This window comes from Dasypus novemcinctus, chromosome 8 (genome assembly GCF_030445035.2).
Source record: "Dasypus novemcinctus isolate mDasNov1 chromosome 8, mDasNov1.1.hap2, whole genome shotgun sequence".
Classification (NCBI taxonomy): Eukaryota; Metazoa; Chordata; class Mammalia; order Cingulata; family Dasypodidae; genus Dasypus; species Dasypus novemcinctus.
In genome coordinates this window covers 87,920,045-87,939,660 of record NC_080680.1, presented here as the reverse complement: position 1 = coordinate 87,939,660, position 19,616 = coordinate 87,920,045, and positions in this window count along the sequence as shown.

Here is a 19,616-nt window from a genome sequence, read left to right as displayed (position 1 = left end):
CTGACAGGAAGGGAGGCATGAGGGAAAAGAGCAGTCAAGAACAACCTTGTTGGCTTGTGTGACTTGATGCCATTTACTGAGGTGGGGAAGACTGAGGGAGGGGATTTGCTATTGGGGAAGGGAAGGGGGTGCCTGTTAACTTCTCAGGGGAGATGTCTGGTAGGCGGTTGGCTATGCTGATCCAGAGCCTCCAGCCAGGGTGGGGTGGGGCTGGTCAAATAGGTTAGGAAGTGGTCAGAGGCCTGGGAGCAGTGCTGAACCGGCCCAGTCTGAGTGCCTTTCCTAAGAGCTGCTTCCTGGGAATGATCAGCTGAGGTGGGGAGGGAAAAGAGGAGGAGGGCATGGTGAGCAAGAGCTATTGGGCCTGAACACTTGCTTCTGCCGGATGCTATCATGAGGGTGTTATGTGCCCTCCCAAAGACCTCCCTGACGGGGGCAATTACTGAAGCACAGAAGTATCTCAGCCTACCCAACCTGCAAGTAGGTGTGTGGAGCTGTGGAGTCTGGTTCATGGGGAAGCAAAGGCATGGGAGGGGGGCAGGGGATGGGACTTGAGGTCAAGGAAGTCTTTTTTAAGGTGGGTGATTTTAAGGCGGTTTGTGGGGGGCTTCTTTCCTACTGCACGCTGGGAATGAGCCAGCTGAGGGGGAGAAAGAAGGTGATGGATGATGCAGCAAAAGAGGGCAGAACTGAAGGAAGTGAGTCCTGGAGAAGGTAGAGAGGGTGGCCCTCAGCATGCGGCTCCGGAGAGATGCTTGGCCATTCTTACGGGAGGGAAGACAGACCCTCAGAATACCAATTTGGCAGATTATACTGGATTTACTTTTACAAGGAATTGTGAGGCAAGGCCATCAGCTGCCAGGCAGGGAAGGAGGGGGAAGAGAAGATTAGAGAAAAGGAGGTTGTTATAGTCCAGGGTGGGGAAGTTCTCTGGGACATGGGTGAGGGCTTCTCAGCAGGCTGGTAAGCCCACTTGGTACCTGGGAGATGGGCCATGGGAAGGGTTTGTATCTCCTGCCCACTGTTGCTGCTTGGTGAAAGATGGCTTCACTGTTGTCCTCTCCAGAGGGCCAGTGGGGTCTGATAGAGCCCCTCTGAGAATGGGGAGCTGGCCCCAGAGCTGGACAGTAGAGGTGTCAGCTTCTCATCATCTTGGGCCAGAAGACATCCCAGGGAACAAATTGAACTCTGCAACTTGTGTTCTTTCCTGGCTTTCAGGAGTTGAGGCTCTGCCATGCTTGGAGGAGTCACTGGTGAGAGGAAAGTGGCCTTTCCTAGGAGGAAAATCCTGTGCAGGAGTTGGGGATGAAAGGAGAACAAAGGTGGGGGCTTGGTGTTCTCGAGACCTGGGCTCAAGTAGGGTGACTTGTTATCTTGAATCTGACAAATAAAATAAGCTCATACCATGTACAAGGCATTTTGGGGGATACAGAGATGAAAAAGGGTGAGAATCTTGTCTTAAAGAAACGTCCAAATTCATGGGGGAAACGAATGGCGAGCCAGCCATGGAGGGAGGCAGATGGCAATGCGAGCCCGATGGACTCTTCATGGGGAGCCATGAGGATCAGAGAAGACCTTTAACTGGTGTCTCTGTGTGAGTGAGGGTGTGAGAAAGATGGAGCCAGATTGGGATTTTGAAAACTCATGGGCAGCTCTCTGGGTGCCAGACTAGAAGCTGGATGCTGGGAATGGGGCTAGGGCCTCACCCATGTAAGAGATGTTGAAGGTCTGGGGCAGGGCAGAGAGAGGTCGGGGGATGGGAAGGCAGGTAGGATTTTGGGCTGAGAAAGAGGGAGGAGTTCTTGATGACTTTAGGGACTCCCCTTCTGCCTGGGAGGAGCCCAGGAAGAGGAGCAGGCCATGGGGGAAGATGCTGAACTTGACTGGGGGTGCTGAGCATGAAGTGCTCCATCAGGTGGACACAGCAGATCACAGCAGTGGTTAGGAGGGTGGCAGGGCTGCCGAGCCCCAACCCCAGGTGGGGTGGGAGAGCCTCGACCAAGGGGACTCCCAGTATCCTCCCCCTGGACCCTGCTAGTGCTCCAGCCTCAGGTTCCTTGTCCTTCTTGTTCTCTGGGTTCCAGCCTCCTCTCTGTTCTTCAATCTCCCATGAATGGTTTGGCCCTCTTCCCAGAACCTTTTTCCCCACTGGGGACCCTCAGGTCATTCTTCGGGGCTCAGCTAAGGCCTCACTTCCTCCTGAGAACTCTCACCTGGCTCCCTAGACCAGGGAGGTGTCCTGGACGTGCTCCCAGAGCCACCACCAGAGCACACAGTGTGCCCCTGTAATGGTGGCTGCATTTGTCTGCTTACAGCGGCTGCTCCATCTCCAGGATCTTTACTGGGAGGGGCGTGTGGAGGGGCAGCCACCTGGTTGGAAGGGGACTGTTTGCTGACACAGCTTCTCTTTAGTTGGTGTTTCTTGGTGGGCGGTCTGATGGAGATTTGTGTGTGTGAGAGGGATAAAGCCGGCTCCTCACACACTCAGCCACCTTTCCGCACCATTGCTGCCCCTATTTCCTGCTCTCCCTAGGAGGGTGCCTGCACTCCCCAGGTGCTGGGGAAATACCTATTGAATGGCTGTGATAGTTAGGAGCCTTACCCATGGAGGGATGACTGGAGGTGCTAGGAGACAGCGGGAGTGGCTGGAGGGGCCTGGGGGGGGGCGGGGAAGAGCAGTGGGAGGGTGTGTGGGGGATTTGCTCAGTGTGTCCTCTGCTGCCCTGAGGCTATGGAGAAGGGAACTGAGGCCATGTGGACCAGGCTGGAGATGGCATGTGCGGGGGAACCTCAGAGAGAGCAGTTCTGAGGGCTACTAGGGAGAAATGAGGGTGAAGTTAGGGAGGCAGAGAAAAGCAGGGAGAGAGGAAAAAGCAGAGTCCAAGGCAGGCTAAAACCTGAGTGTGACTGCAGGCTGAGGACAGATAGGGTCATAGGTCAGAGGTGCCAACACTGTGGTTTGCCTGCCTTCACTCATTCAGCAAACATTAAGTGGGGCCCTCTTTGCTCCCAGCCCTTTACCAGGCACTGGAATATCACAGTGAACAAGACAGATCCTGGAACAGATTCTAGCATGGCTAATCCTAATAAAACATTGGAAATACCCTAAGTGTCTAAGACATGGGGATTCTTAGAGAATGGATAGAGCTATTACACAATCGACTGCACTGTGCAACCATGAGACACTTTTTTTACCCACTTATTCTTATGGAATGATATTTATGATGTGTCGTTAAGTGAGGAAAGCAGGCTACAATGGCCCCTTTTTGTAAAAACGCAAAAATCTTCATTATGGATCTTGCCCGTCTTTCTGTTTGTCCATCTACATATCCAAGGACTGGAAGGTTGTTTCTTCAGGTATTAACATGCTTACCTCTGGGTGGTGGGGATGTGAGTGTTTTTGGAAAATCTTTATTGCTTTTCCTGTTTCCAAAAGATATATGACGATTATGAAAATTATAAACATTACTCAACTACAAAAGAAAGAAAAAGTGATTGTGGGTAAGTTTTAGTGATGCTTCTCATTTTTCATATTTGATTTTTAACTCTCTCTACAATGTCCATATATTACTTTTGTTATAAGAAAAAATTGAAAGGAAACTGATTAAATTTTTCTCTCCCAAACAACACTGGGGCATGGCTCCCCTCTGGCAAGGGGAGTGGATTTGTCCCTCTGGGTAGGAGGGGAAAAAGGGATAAGTGGGAAGTAGCTCAGATGTATCAAGGTTAAGAGTGGGGAGCTGGGTTCTCCCCGAGACTGCCACATGGGATGCAGGCAAGTGGGGCTGGGGGCTTCAGACAGGAGAGCAGCTGTTGGGAGGACAGTGATAAGGAGTCCAGCCGTGCTGGACCCAGTGAGGGAAGGCAGCAGGCATTCCTCATGGAGCCTTTAGACTGTGAAGAGCTGAGATGAGCCCGCAGTTGCCTGGCCTGGCTGTGATCTCTGGGACCCAGGCTCTGCTCCTGGGATCCCACAGACATGGCTTAGGTCCAGAATTTGAGCCTAGAATTGAGCAGCACTTTCTCCTGACTGTGGCCAGGATTGGTGGGGTTTATAAGCCAGTCAACAAACGGTTCCAAATTTTCCCATTGTTTTGGGTGTGGTCAGAGGCATTTTCCTGAGTCCTAGCAAAGGGGCAGAGCCCTGGTTGGTCCAGTTTCTTCCATCATCCTCCCGTGAGCACATGTGTTGAGGGTACTGTGCCCAGCACCAGGGACACCCAGAAAAACAAAAGATGTTGTATTAGCCAAAGGGGTGCTGATGCAAAATACCAGAAATTGGTTGTTTTTTATAAAGGGTATTTATTTGGGGTAGGAGCTTACAGATACCAAGCCATAAAGCGTAAGTTACTTCCATCACCAAAGTCTATTTTCACGTGTTGGAGCAAGATGGCTGCCGACATCTGTGAAGGTTCAGGTTTCCTGGGTTCTCTGGGCTCAGCTCCTCTGCTTTCTCTACAAGGTCAGCTGTAGACTATGAGGCTCTCTAGACTCTGCCTCTCTCCACAAGGTCAGCTGTAGACTCTCAGGTGAACAGCTCTGTCTCTCTCCCTGGTTTCTGCCATGTGTAAGGAGCTACCTCTAGTCCTCTGTGTTCTTCTCCTGGCTCAGGTCCTCTCTTCCTGGGTCTTGCTTCTCTTTCTTCTGTGTGCTGACTTCCTGGGGCTCCAGCTTAAGACTTCAGCATCACACTCCAACATCAAAACTCCAACATCAGAAACCCTCAACTCTGTCCTTTGCCATGCCTTTTATCTACGCCCTAACAATGTAGCCCAATCAAAGCCCTAATCATGCCCAGGTACAGAGCAGATTACACACATAATCCAGTATCTATTTTTTGAATTCATAACCATATCAAACTGCTACAGATGTCTTCAGAATGTGATAGTGGAAAGGACTCAGGAGTCAGACCTGTGCGTCCTTGGGCAGGCATCTTCACTCGCTAAGCCTCAGTTGACTTATCTGTGAATGAGTGTGAAAATCCAGACTTGCAATGATGCAACACTGTCCACAGTTCCTAGCTCAAGTCGGAACTCACCTGCTGAAAGAAGTGGGAGATGGCATCCCTTCCGGAAGTGCAGTAAGCCAGCTTCTGGTGTTGGTGATTTTCCTCTCTCTGCTGCCACTGCTCTGGGTCTTCAGCTGGACCTTTGATGACCTCTAGATTGATCTCTTAGTCTAGGTGTGGACACATTCCCTTTCCTTCCTTATTTGCTGAAGACTAGATTGGAACTTTTCAAAAGGGACACTGCAAAGGCAGACAAAGCACAGGCACCTTATCCTTAGCTAACCACAGAGTCCAACCACAGGGGGGGGTGAGCTGGTTGGGTGGTCCCAGGAGAACAGACTACTCAGATCTCTGCTTGAGGAGGATTCTGGTTTCCTGTCAATTAGGCTTCTGGGCTCGACAGAACTTCCTAGAGCTGACTCCCTGACCTCTGCAAGGAATGGTCAGTGCCGTGGTCAAGATGTGTGTTGGCTCTGGAGCCAGCTCCTGCACTTCCTGCTGTGTGACGTAAAAAATAATTATTTATTTTAGTTTTAGCAAAATATGCATAATAAAAAATCATTTTAACTATTGTAAGCAGACAATTCTTTGATGTTAAGTATATTGACAATATGGTGTACCTTTGCCACTATTCATTTCCAGACTGTTTTTTTCATCATCCCAAACCCAAACTCACATTCATTTAGAGATAATTCCCCATTTCTTCTCTTCTGCCAGTAACAACTGTCCTGCTTTGTCTCCATGAATTTGCTTATTCTAAGGATTTCATAGAAGAGAAACTACACAATATCTGTCCTTTTGTGTCTGCCTTATTTCACTCAGATGTTGTCTTTAAGGTTCATCCATATTGTAGCCTGTACCAGCACTTCACTTTTTCATTTTTATGGCTGAATAAAAATCCATTGCATGGATATACCATATTCCATTACATTTTGTTTATCCATTCATCTGTTGATGGATACTTGGGTTGCTTCCACCTTTTGGCTATTGTGATTAATGCTGTGATGAACATTGAGGTACAAATATCTAATGCTTTAATGCTTTTGGGTATACCTAGGAGAGGAAATTCTGGGTCATATGATAATTCCATGTTTTACTTTCTGAGAAACTGCCAAAATGTTGCCACAGTGGCTGTGAAGTTTTACATTCTCCCAAAAATATATGAGGGCTCCTACTTTTCTATATCATCTCCAAAGCTTCTTTTCAGTTAAAAAAAAAAAAAAAGCTATCCTACTGGGTATGAAGTGGAATCTCATTGTAGTTTTAATTTACATTTCTCTAATAGCTAATCATGTAGAGCATCCTCTCATATACTTATTTGCCACTTGAAAATCTTCTTTGGAGAAATGTCTATCAAATCCTTGACCCATATATTAATTGGGTTGTTTGTCTTTTTGTTGTTGAGTTGTAGGAGCTCTTTTTATATTCTGGATATTAAATCCTTACCAGATATATGGTTTCCAAATATGTCCTACACAAAAATGTAGGTTGCCTTTTTACTTTCTTGATGATGCTCTTTGATGCACAAAAAATTTAAATTTAGTAGAGTGGGCGTAGCTCAGTGGTTGAGTGCCTGCTTCACATGTATCAGGTCCCAGGGTCAATCCCCAGAACCTCCTAAAAAATAATTTTGATGAAGTCCATTTTATTTATTTTTTTCTTTTGCTGCTTGGTGCTTTTGTTATAAAACCTAAAAATCCACTGCCTACTAGAAGATTCTAAAGATAAATCTCTATGTTTTCTTGTAAGAAGTTTACGGTAATAGCTCTTATACTTAAGTCAATGATCCATTTTTAATTAATTTTTTGAATACAATGAGAGGTAGGGGTCCATGTTCATTACATTGATTGATTTTCTCATTTTGAACCATCCTTGTATTCCTGCAATAAATACCACTTGGTCATGGTGTATAATCCTTTTACTATACTGTTGGATTCAATTTGCCAGCATTTTGTTGAAAGTTTTTGCATCAATATTCATAAGGAATATTGGTCTATAATTTTCTTGTAATATATTTATCTGGCTTTACTATTAGGACAATGCTGTTCTCATAGAATACTTAGGAGGTAATCCCTCTTCTTCTACCTGCTGTGTGACTTTCAGCCAGTTACTTAACCCTTCTGTGTCTCAGTTTCATCATGTAATAAATAGGGAAAACTGCCTTACGGGGGTTGTTGTATTATGCATTAAGTGGGAAAACTTAGCGCAGAGCTTTGCCTGTACTATCTCATTCACTTTTCATCAGCCACCCCATGAGGTGGGTGTACAATGTCCAAGGCACAGAGGGGTAAGGACTTCATTGGTAAGTGGTATTCAAACCCATGCTGTTGGCCCCAAAAGTGGGCTTTCTAACCACTGAGTTAAATAATGGCCATTCACTCATCTAATGAATACTTCCTGAGCACTTACTCTGTACCAGGCCCTGAGTGTTAAGGACAGTGGAGAGAAGGTAAATGCAGCTCCTTCCCTTGTGTAGGTTTTAAGAGGACATGGGACTAACAAGTCAGAGCTGGGAAGTGAGGAATGGGGGCTGGTGCAGGGGGCTAGGGGCAAATGGGATAGGGCGTTGGCGGCTTCCCTATGGCTAGGACAGGGGCCTCCAGCAGCAAGGACTCCCTTAGGAAGGCTCTGCTTTACAGAGGGGCATCTAGAGCTGGTGGGGGAGTCATCCCATTGCTGACTGCTGACCCCAGGCTCAGTTCCAGCTTGAACCATGCTGGCCTCTTGGGTCCTCCTGGCTGAACGAACCCCTTTAGGAGCTGCTCCTGCCTCCCTCCATTCAATTCTTGGACTCCTCCATACAGTCATGTGCCACTGCGGCTCCAGGCTACAGAAGCTGCCCGCACCCTGACCCCTGGAGGTTTCCCCAGATGTTCTGAGCCGGTGGCTCTTGAGCCCAGCCTCTATGTCTGGCCCTGGGCTAAGTGCTTGAAAGCATGGCACCCCTCACCCTCACAGATATTGTCTCCATTTCACAGAGGAAGAAAATGAAGTTCAGCTGTGTCAGATCACGGCCAGCCAGTGGAGGCACTGGGTCTCTTTCTCCCAAAGCTCACACACTCACGCAGCTTCTCTGGGGCTTGACCTGAGGCCTGGGTGTGGACCCCGGCTGCCCTGTGCTGGTCCTGCTGGCCCAAGAGCCCCTCATCTCCCCTGGACTGGCCCCAGACCCTGTTTTTGCCTAAGGGGCACCTTCTCCCACTGCCCTTTCAGGGAGGCAGGGCCAATTCACACAAAGCTGAGAAGAGACAGTGATGTCAGTTGTTAGAATCCTGGCTGAAAGCTTGTGTCACTATGTGTCAGTGTGCAAGAAAGGCTTTACACATCTCCTCATGCTGAGACAGTGGGCATCACCATTCTCATTTTAGGGATGAGGAGACTGGGGCTCAGAGGACTCTAGTGATTGCCCAGGTTTCCAGCTCATACTGGCAGCATCAAGATTGGAACTGGACTTGTCTGACACCAGGTCCTGCGTGTGTCATTGGGTGAGGCACCTTCTGCTGGGCAGGAGGAAGACTTCTCTGCAGTATTGCCAGTTGATCATGGCCAAAACGGGCTCCTGATTCACTCCCTGGTCCCCCGCCCATGTCAGTGAATAGCAGTCACATGGCCCCAAATCCAGGCATTAATCTTAATTCCTCTCTTTCTCCACCTATCCCCCAAAGCCAAGCTGTTAGCAGGTCCTATTGATCCTCCCTCTGAATTCTGAACCAAACCTGTCCACTTCTCTCTACCTGTACTGTGGCCACCCTAGTCCCAGCCACTGCCAGCGCTCACTGGACAACTATGACAGCCTTCTCTCTGGTCTTCCACCTCTACCTGGGACAATACCTGATCTGCTCCAGGGTGAGTCCCATCATATCCATCAAGTGGCTTCTCACTGCAAACAGAACTCCACAATGTGATCTGGGCCCTAGAACTCCTCCCACTCTCCCCTCACTCCCTGCACTCCAGTCACTTTGCCCTCTCCATGATCCTCCAAGATGTCAAGCTTATGTCTACCCCAGGGCCTTTGCACCCTTTGTTCCTGCTGACTGACGTGGCTTGGGCCTCAGACCAAGCAGCTGGTTCCTGTGGTTGCTCAAGTTGTTCAGATGCTGCCTCCTCCAAGAGGCCCTGCTTGAGTTCTCTGAGTTGTTGCTGAGAAACTCCCCCATACCAGCCATTCTCTATCCCACCCTCTCTGCTAGTTGCCTTCATGGCACTTATGACCTGAAATTTTACTATCTATTGATTTGTCTACTTGGTTATCATCTGTCCCTCTCGCTAACATGTGAGCTCTGTTAGGTGAGGAAACAGGTCTGTAGTGGTCACCATTGTGCCCCTCATGCATGAAACAGTGGCTGGCTGGGAGTAGATAGGTTGAATGAATGAATGAATGAATGAATGAATGAATGAATGAATGAATGAATGAAAATGAATGAATGAGTTCACTGTCCCTGGAGTTATCTTAGAATAGGCTGGATAACAGGTGCTGGTTGGAGCCTGGAGCACCTAGTTGATCCTCCCCACCCAATACAGGAGCTCAGGCACCACATGGAGGGTTCCCCTGGCAGGGATGACTTCCCAGTGTCTGAAGCTCCAAGGTGTTGTGGTTCACTCCCAAGCTTAGACAGCACCCTCGATGGAGACAGGCAGACTGCATGGACTTGGCTTTGGGCAGGTTGAGTCTGAAGGGTGTTCCCGAGGACGGAGAGGCAGAGCAGCAAAGAGCGAGACCAAGTGGGAGCTCGGGGGGAGTGGCCCCTCTCCTCTGCCAGTGTGCTGAGGTGGCGTCTGAGGACAGGCCAGTTCCCACAGTGTATGGGGTCAGTCCAGCTGGCCTGTGTCACTTCAGGCCCCCCAGCCCGGGCTCTGGTCTCTATGACCGAGAAAGCAGGAGAGGACCTTCCCTTATCCCACCTGAGGTGTGTCTGCTCCCACCACCTATCCTCCAGGCCACCTTCCCTAGCCACCCCAGAAGGCCTGCCTTGGAGGCAGGAGAATCTGAGAAGGAAGTTGGCAGGGAAAATTCTAAACAGGTAATAATAAAGACCTCCAAAAGCCCCTTCCTGTTTTTTATTTCCTGATCTGTCACTTGAGCAATTTATTATTATTATTTAAGTTTATTTTATTTTTTATATCAATGAGCCCCTTCCTCTTGACCTTGACTTTTTGCTGTCTCTTTTGCCCCCCACGCTTGCTTTTTTTAAAAAGATTTATTTATTTATTTGTTTGTTTATTTCTCTCCCCTTCTCCCCCCCACCCCGGTTGTCTGTTCTCTGTGTCTATTTGCTGCGTCTTCTTTGTCCGCTTCTGTTGTTGTCAGCGGCACGGGAATCTGTGTTTCTCTTTGTTGCGTCATCTTGCTGTGTCAGCTCTCCGTGTGTGCGGCACCATCCTGGGCAGGCTGCACTTTCTTTTGCACTGGGCGGCTCTCCTTACGGGGCGCACTCCTTGCACATGGGGCTCCCCTATGTGGGGGACACCCCTGCGTGGCAGGGCATTCCTTGTGCGCATCAGCACTGTGCATGGGCCAGCTCCACACAGGTCAAGGAAGCCCGGGTTTTGAACCGCGGACCTCCCGTGTGGTAGATGGATGCCCTAACCACTGGGCCAAGTCCGCCACCCGCCACGCTTGCTATTGATAACCTTCAGATACCACCTGCCATTGCAGGAAAGGTCCAAGTGCTCACTCATCATGACACTCGAGGCTCTGGAGCCTTGCTCCCCACTGTCCCACCTCACACTCCTCTCATCCATTGAGGTCCACTTCTTCTGAGAAGCTGCCTCTGCACCCTGTTGTTTCAGGGACATTTTTCATATTGGACTCCAGTCTTCTGACTCCCACATCTATCTTCTCTGCAACATTGGCCAGAGGAACTTCACTGATGGGGCCAGGCTCATCCACGCCATCTTCCCAGTGCAGCGCCATTTAGCCAACAAACACTGTACTGAGCACCGACTATGTACCAAGCGCTGTTCTCTGCAGGTGCTGGGGACAGATTGGTGAACTGATTAATTCTCTTGTGGAGTTTACATTCTGGTGAGGAAGAAAGACAAAGGAAAAAATAAATATATAGTAAATCATCAGGCAGTGATAAAAAAAATTAAAGGCAGACGTGATGGAGGGGTACTATTTTAGAGGGGGTAGTCAGGATGACATTTGAGCAGAGACCGAGTGAAGCAAGAGAATTAGCCCGGGAAGAGCCAGGAGAAGGGAGAAGAACATTCTGGGAGAGAGGACAGCATGGCTAAGGTGTCCCTGAGGCGGGAACATGGAGAACGGTGCGGAGGAGGCTGGTGCACACTGTGTGCTGGAGAGAGTGGTGGGAATGAGAGGAGAGGTAGCCGGGCTACATCACAGAGGGCCTTGTAGGCCACAGTAGTAGGACTTTGTAGTTTGTTCCAAGTGGGATTGGGTGGGAATTGTTCAAGCTGGCTTGTGAAAGCGGATTGTGCACATATCTTTCCCACTCCATGTCCAATGATGTCACATCGACAGCTTGAAATTGGCCAGAGTGGGAATAGTTACACAACAGAAATCAGCAAATGCTACAAATTAGCTCCTCCTCCCCTGCAAGGAGTTTTAAACATTTACACTATTGGGAAGGTTTTTTTCAAAGATTTATTTTACTTATTTCTCTTCCCTTCCCTCCGCCCCCTCACCCCCACCCCACTGTTGTCTGCTCTCTGTGTCCACTCACTGTGCGTTCTTCTGCGTCTGCTTGCGTTATCTGGCAGCACTGGGAAACTGCGTCTCTTTTTTGTTGCATCATCTTGCTCCATCAGCCATTCCGTATATGAGACACCACTCCTGGGTGGGCTGTGCTTTTGTCACGCGGGGCGGCTCTCCTTGCAGGGCGCACTCCTTGCACGTGGCAGCACTGCCCATGGGCCAGCTCACCACACAGGTCAGGAGGCCCTAGGTTTGACCCCTGGACTCTCCATATGGTAGACGGAAGCTCTATCAGTTGAGCCACATCTACTTCCCTATTGGGAAGTTTTGAGTCCCAAAGTGTCATGATCTTACGTAAGCATTTTAAACTGTGAGGGTACAGTGAGAGGAAGATTAGGCAATAAGAGGGCAAGAACCAGGAGAACCAGGTAGGGGTTAGTGCAGTAGTAGTAGTGAGAGGCGATGCTGCTGGACCAAAGGACCATCAGGGCGAGGATGGAGAGAAGGGGCTTGAAATCTGTTCTGAAGGGATTGCTGAGAGGATTTGCTGATGGACTGGATTTGGGTTTATGAGAAAAGACTCCAACGTTTTTGGCCTAGCAACTTGCTGGATGGTGGTGCCAGCTGGGGAGGGAAAGCCTGGGGGAGGAGCAGGGATTGGGAGTGGCTTTCAGGGGTTTGGTTTCAGACAGGTGATCTCTCACGTGCCCAGTACTCCAGGAGAAGAGATCAAACAGGTGGGGTGGCCCCAAGCTGGCGTTCAGGGTAGAGGTCCTGCTGGAGACATAGAGTTGGGTGTTGTCAATGAATCGGTGGACTGCATGAGCTTGTCCAGGAGAAGGTGGCAGGGAGGGAGAAGGAGACTGAGGCCTAAGGTCTTGGACTCCCCACCATGTAAAGTAATGGGAGGTATCCAGCAAAGGCAACTGAGATGTGAACCAGAATGGTGGAACTAAATTGTCCTGGTCTGTCCTGATAATATTCTTTGCTTTTTATTTTTTTAAATCTAGCATGAAGAGGGTGAGTAGAGGAGGACAATGGGGACAGCTCCCTTTCCTCTGGGTACAGAATCTCACCTATGGGGAACCCATTAGAAGGGGTGAAGGTCATAGGGATGGACACATGCAGACCTGGCCAATCAGAGGAGCCCTTCCCCCCCTTCTGTCATGAGTGGTTTAGGGATGAGCATGTGACCCAGGGGGCTTTTTCCATGCCTCTGTGCGCTGCTGATTCCGGACCTCTGGGAACTGAGCCTCCTGGGGCTTCTCTGTTTTCCTGCAGTTCCCTCTCTCAAATGTTAGGATCAAGGGAAACGGACTTGGCCCAGTGGTTAGGGTGTCCGTCTACCACATGGGAGTTCCGCGGTTCAAACCACGGGCCTCCTTGACCTGTGTGCAGCTGGCCCATGCGCAGTGCTGATGCGCATAAGGAGTGCCGCCCCACGCAGGGGTGTCCCCCACGTAGGGGAGCCCCACGCGCAAGGAGTGCGCCCGTAAGGAGAGCCGCCCAGCGCGAAAGAAAGTGCAGCCTGCCCAGGAATGGCGCCGCCCACACTTCCCATGCCGCTGACGACAACAGAAGCGGACAAAGAAACAAGACGCAGCAAATAGACACAGAGAACAGACAACTGGGGGAGGGAGGGAAATTAATTAAATAAATAAATAAATCTAAAAAAAAAAATGTTAGGATCAAAATGGTGGCTTCTTTCTCTCTCTCTGTCTCTCTGTTTCTGTCTCTTTTTCTTTGTTTATATCAGACACAGCAAGAGGGTGGAGACCCAACATAGCTCACACCTCACTGACATAGTCCAATCAAAAGCCCTAAAGCTATCTTATCGAGTAACTTAATGAAAGTCCCCTTAACTGAATTTAATGCAATCAAAGGGCCCCACACCCACAGAAATGGATTAGTTTAAGAACATAATCTGGAAGTGGACTTGGCCCAATGGATAGGGCATCCTCTTACCACATGGGAGCCGCAGTTCTAACCCGGGGGCTCCTTGACCGATGTGGAGCTGGCCCATGCGCACTGCTGATGCGCGCAAGGAGTACCGACCGTGCCACGTAGGGGTGTCCCCTGCGTAGGGGAGCCCCATGAGCAAGGAGTGCACCCCATAAGGGGAGCTGCCCAACGCAAAAGAAAGTGCAGCCTGCCCAAGATTGGTGCTGCACACATGGAGAGCTGATGCAACAAAAAGAAACACAGATTCCCAGTGCCGCTGATAAGAATAGAACTGGTCACAGAAGGACACGCAGCGAATGGACACAGAGAGCAGACAACTGGGCGGGGGCGGGGGGTAAGGGGAGAGAAATAAATAAAAATAAATCTTAAAAAAAGAAGAACATAATCTTTTTCTGGGATTCATAAAATTCAAACTATTACAGGGTGGAAAAAGATATTCCATGCAAACAGTAATGAAAAGAGAGACAGGGTGGGTATATAATTGGCAGGTAAAATAGGCTTTAAGTAAAAAAAGATTACAAGAGACAAAGAAGGATATTATGTATTGATAAAAAGGTTCAACACAGAAAAAAGATATAATAATTATAAATTCCCCATATATGGGGAAGCATCTGTGGCTCAAGCAATTGAGCTCCTGTTCACTACATGGAGGACCTGGGTTCAATCCCCCTGACCTTATGGTAAAAAGAAAAGAAAAAAGGCAGCCCAGACCTGAGTGGAGAAGCACGGGTCCCCGAGTGGCAAAGTGATGCACCAAAAAGATGATGATGCAACCAGACAGAAACGAACAAACAAAAACTATATGCACCTCACAACAGAGTCCCAAAACATATGAAACAAAAATTGATGGAATTGAAGGGAGAAATAGATAGTTCTGTAATAACAGTTGAAGACTTCAATACATCAATTTCAATAATTGGTAGAATACCTAAATGGAAGATCATTAAGAAGATAGAGGACTTGAACAACACTAGTAACCAATTAGAACTAATGGTCATATAGCACACTTCACCTAACAACCACAGAATACACATTCTTCTTAAGTGCACACAGAACATTTTCTAGGATAAACTATATGTTGTACCACAAATCAAATATTAATTAATTTAAAAATATTGAAACCATATAAAATCTCTTCTTGTACCACAATAGAATAAAGCTAGAAACAAATAACAAAATGAAAACTGGAATATTTACAAGTATGTGGAAATTAAACAACACATTATTAAATGAACAATGGGTCAGAGAAGAAATCACAAAGAGAAATTAGGAAAAATCTTGAGATGAATGAAAATGAAATAGCATATCAAAACTTATGCAGTAGGGCTCAGAGGGAAATTTATAGTTCTTAATGCCTACATTAAAAAAGAAGATCACAAATCAATAACAGAACTTCACACTTAAATAAACTAGAACAAAAAGAGCAAACTAAACCCAAAGCTAGTAGAAGGAAGGAAACAGTAAAGATTAGAGCAGAGATAAATGAAATAGAGCATAGACAATAAAGAGAACCAACAAAATAAAAATTTGGTGTTTTGAAAGGAAATTAAATCTACAAACCTTTAGCCAGATTGATTGAAAAAGAACTATAATCAGGAATAAAAGTGGGGCATGACTACTGACCCTACAGAAATTAAAAGGATTATCAGAGGGTACTATGATAATGTTAACAAATTAGAAAACCTATATTAAATGGACAAATTCCGAGAAACATGCAAATTACCTAAACTGACACAGGAAGAAATAGAAAACCTCAACAGACCTATAATAAAAAAAGAGATTGAATCAGTAATTTAAAACCTCCCAAGAAAGAAAAGACCAGAACCAGATGGTTTCACTGCTGGTCTACCAAGATTTAAAAAAGATTTAACACCAATCCTTCTCAAACTCTTCAAAAAAATAGAAGAGGAGGAATTACTTCCTAAGTCATTCTATGAGGCCAGCATTACCTATCCTGATACCAAAGCCAGATGGAGACAGCACAAGAAAAGAAAATTACAGACCAATATTCCTTATGAATATAGACTTAAAAATCCCCCCCAAAATACTCGAAAATCAAATCCAACACTATATTTATTTATTCACTCTCCCCTATCCCTATCTCCTTCCCTTTCCCCTTCCCCCCTGCCCTGCTGTTTTTTGTTGTCTGTGTCCATTCACTGTGTCACTTCTGTATTTCTCTTTTTTGTCTTCTCTTCTTGTCTTTCTCCTCTAGGATTCACTGGGATTTGCTCCTGGGGACCTCTGATGTGGAGAGAGATTCCTTGTCACTTGAGGCACCTCAGTTCCTGGTTTCTGTTGTGCCTTGCCTTGACTCTCCCCTTCGTCTCTTTTGTTGCATCATCATCTTGCTGTGTGACTCACTTGCGGGGGCACTGGCTTGCCGTGTGGGCACACTTTTTACCAGGTGGCCCCAGGGATTGAACCTGGGTCCTCCCATATGGTAGGTGGAAGCCCAGTCACTTGAGCCACATGTGCTTCCCCCAACAGTATATTAAAAGGATTATTCACCATAACCATGTGAGATTTTTTGCAGGAATGCAAGTATGGTTCAACATAAGAAAATCAATCAATGTAATACACCATATATTAATAGAATAAAGGGAAAAGCCACATGGTCATCTCAAGTGATGCAGAAAAGGCATTTGACAAAATCCAACATCCTTTCATGATAAAAATATTCAGAACACTAGGAATAGAAGGAAATTTTCACATGATAAAGGGCATTTATGAAACAATTACAGCAAATACTAGAATAAACAAATTCAGTAAAGTTGTAGAATACAGTTAAATACTCAGAAGTCAGTTGGGTTTCTATATACCAATAAAGACCATCTGAAAAGGAAACCAAGAAAACAATCTCATTTACAATATTATCTAAAAGAAAAACAATACCCAGGAATAAATTTAACCAAGGAGATGAAAAACTTGTACATTGAAAATGATAAAACATTGCTGGAAGGATTAAAGAAGACTTAAACAAATGGAAAAACATCCCAAGTTCATGGATTGAAAGATTTAATATTGTTAAGATGTTAATACTGCCTAAACTAATGTACAAATTCAGGGCAATCCCCATCAAAATTCCAGCAGCCTATTTTGCAGAAATGGAAAAGCTGATCCTCAAATCATATGGAATTACAAGGGGCCCTGAATAGCCAAAACAACCTTGAAAAAAAAAAGAACATAGTACTCATACTTCCTGATTTCAAATCTACACTAATTAAACCAGTTGGTACTGGCCGACGGCTAGACTAGACCAATGGGCTAGAATTGAGAGACCAGAGATAAACCCACAATCTATGACCAGGTGATTTTCAACAAGGCTGCCAGGTCCATTCATGGGGGAAAGAAGAGTATCTTCAATAAATGGTAATGGAACCATTAGAAATCCACATGCAATAGAGTCAATGTGGACCCCTACCTCTCACCATATACCAAAATTAATTCAAAATGGATCAATGACATAGATATAAGAGGTCTTACAAGAAAACACAGAGAAATTTCATCAGCACCTTGTAGTAGGCAATTGAGTTTTAGATTTTACAGCAAAAGCAAAAGCAGTAAAAGGAAAATAAACTGGACCATCAAAATTAAAAATTTTTGTGCATCAAAGGACATTATCAAGAAAGTGAAAAGACAACCTACAAATGGGAGAAAACATTTGGAAAACATATATTTGTTAAGGTTTTAATGTCCAGAACGCAAAAAGAACTTCTACATTTCAAAATAGCACATTCCATCTAACAATGACAGAAAACACATTCTTCTTAAGTGCACACAGAACATTTTCTAGGATAGACTATATGTTGTACCACAAATCAAATATTAATTAATTAAAATTAAGTTATATTATTAATATATTAATTTATGAATATTAATTAATTTAAAAAATAAAATAAAAATGGGACACAGATTTGAATAGACCTTTCTCTAAAGAAGTTATTCAAATGGCCAAGTACATATGTACATATGAAAAGATGTTTCTCCTGTATTAGCCATTAAAGAAATGCAAATTAAAACTACAATGCAATACCATTTCACACCCACTAGGATGCTTATTATTTAAAAAAACAACTGAAAATAAGTCTTGAAGATGTTGTGGAGAGAAGTAGAAGCCTTTGTATATTGTTGGGGGAATGTAAAACGGTATAGCCCCTGTGGAAACAGTTTGGTGGGTCCTCAGAAAGTTAAACAGAATTACCAACATTTCCACTCTTAGAGATATATCCCAAAGAATTAAAAGCAGGGACTCAGAAAGTTATTTGTATACCCATGTTCATTGCAGCATTATTCATAATAGCCAAAAGAAATCCATCAACAGATGAATGGATAAACAAAATGTGGTAAAATGGTGTATCCATAAAATGGAATATCATTCAGTTTTAAAAAATGTGAAGTGCTGGTACAGGCTCTAACGTGGATGAACCTTGAAGACATCGTGTTGAGTGAAGTAAGCCTGACACAAAAGGACAGATATGAAATCCTTTCCCATGAAATCCTTAGAATAAGCAAAATCATTAGACAGAAAGCAGAATAGTGTTTATCAGGGGTATGGAAAGGGGAAATGGGGAATATTTGCTAAATGAGTATAAGTTTGGGTTTGGGATGATGAAAATAGTCTGGAAATAGTAGCGAAAGTTACCCCATATTGTCAGTGTACTTAATGTCAAAGATTTTTGTATATATATTTTACCACAATTTAAAAATACATACATACATACATATATATATACACACATACATACATACATATATATATATATATATATATTTTTTTTTTTAGGAGATACCTGGGATTGAAACATGGACCTCATACGTGCGAGGCAGGTGTTCGTCTACTGAGTTATACCTGCTCCTAAATATATTTTCAAAAAGTTCATTTCAATGCATGAACCCTTGGTTGCAGATATTAAAAAAAAAAAAAAGTGACAGAACTATTTTCCTTCCTTCTACTGTCTCCTTCTCTACTTGTCCCGGTGTTTTTAAGTTGCTTCTTAAATGTGATTCTGGGTAAAGAAAAATTAAAATTTTCAATGATTAAAATTAATTTTACCATTCTTCTTTATATTGTAGAATAGTTTTAAATGCAAATATCAGAGCATGTAATTCATACATAGAATCCTTGAAATTACATAATTTGTATTTTGTGGCTCTTCCCGGAGGGTGCCTGGATTGGTCAGAAAATATAAATGCAAGCCAGGAAGGTTAGGAGGAGGAAGAAAGGACAACCCTGCTCCCAGGCTGGGGGCCAAGGAGACCCTCACAGTTATGTGACCCTTTGCCCACCGTCTTTGGACTTTGTTTGGGCCTATCAGCTACTGAGTGATCCTCCCACCAGGCACCAGGCTGATGTGCTGAACCCTGGCCAGTACTAGGGCCTTGGAAGTTCGAGCCAGGTGCTTCCCCTTCCCAGAGGCCCAAACACCCCAAACCATGGTAGAGGGACGACCTCCAAGGATCTCAGGACCTGGACTGGAGTTGGGGGAGCACCTAGACATGGTCTCTGGTTGGCCACCAGACATGCTGTGGTGCTGCCAACCCAGGGCAATGGGGGCCGCTGCCATGCCCTGTGACATGGCTGGCATGGATGTCCAAGCCCAACCGTCCCCAGTGCCTGTGCCCAGACCCCTGCGAAGGGTAGAGGATCTTTGTGGCCATGGGTTGGGAGCAGGGAAGAGGAGGCAGGCAGTGCCAGGGTGCCAGGAAATGGGGTGGTAGGTGGTCAAGAGCCTGTTCCAGGGAGATGGGGAGGTGGTGGGAGGTGGGACCTCAGGAGTTGTAGCTCAGAGCCCCTGGCACATGCTCTATTGTCCCATCAGCCTTCACTAATAAAATACACATTTAAAGATAAAAACATTAAGGTTTTCAAGATGGCAGCTGCAGAGCATTAAACCCCAAGCATGGGGTCCTTCTGAGCACAGGACCCTGTGAGACTGCACTGGTCTCATGTCCATGAAAATGGTCCTGGCCAGTGGACATTTTGCT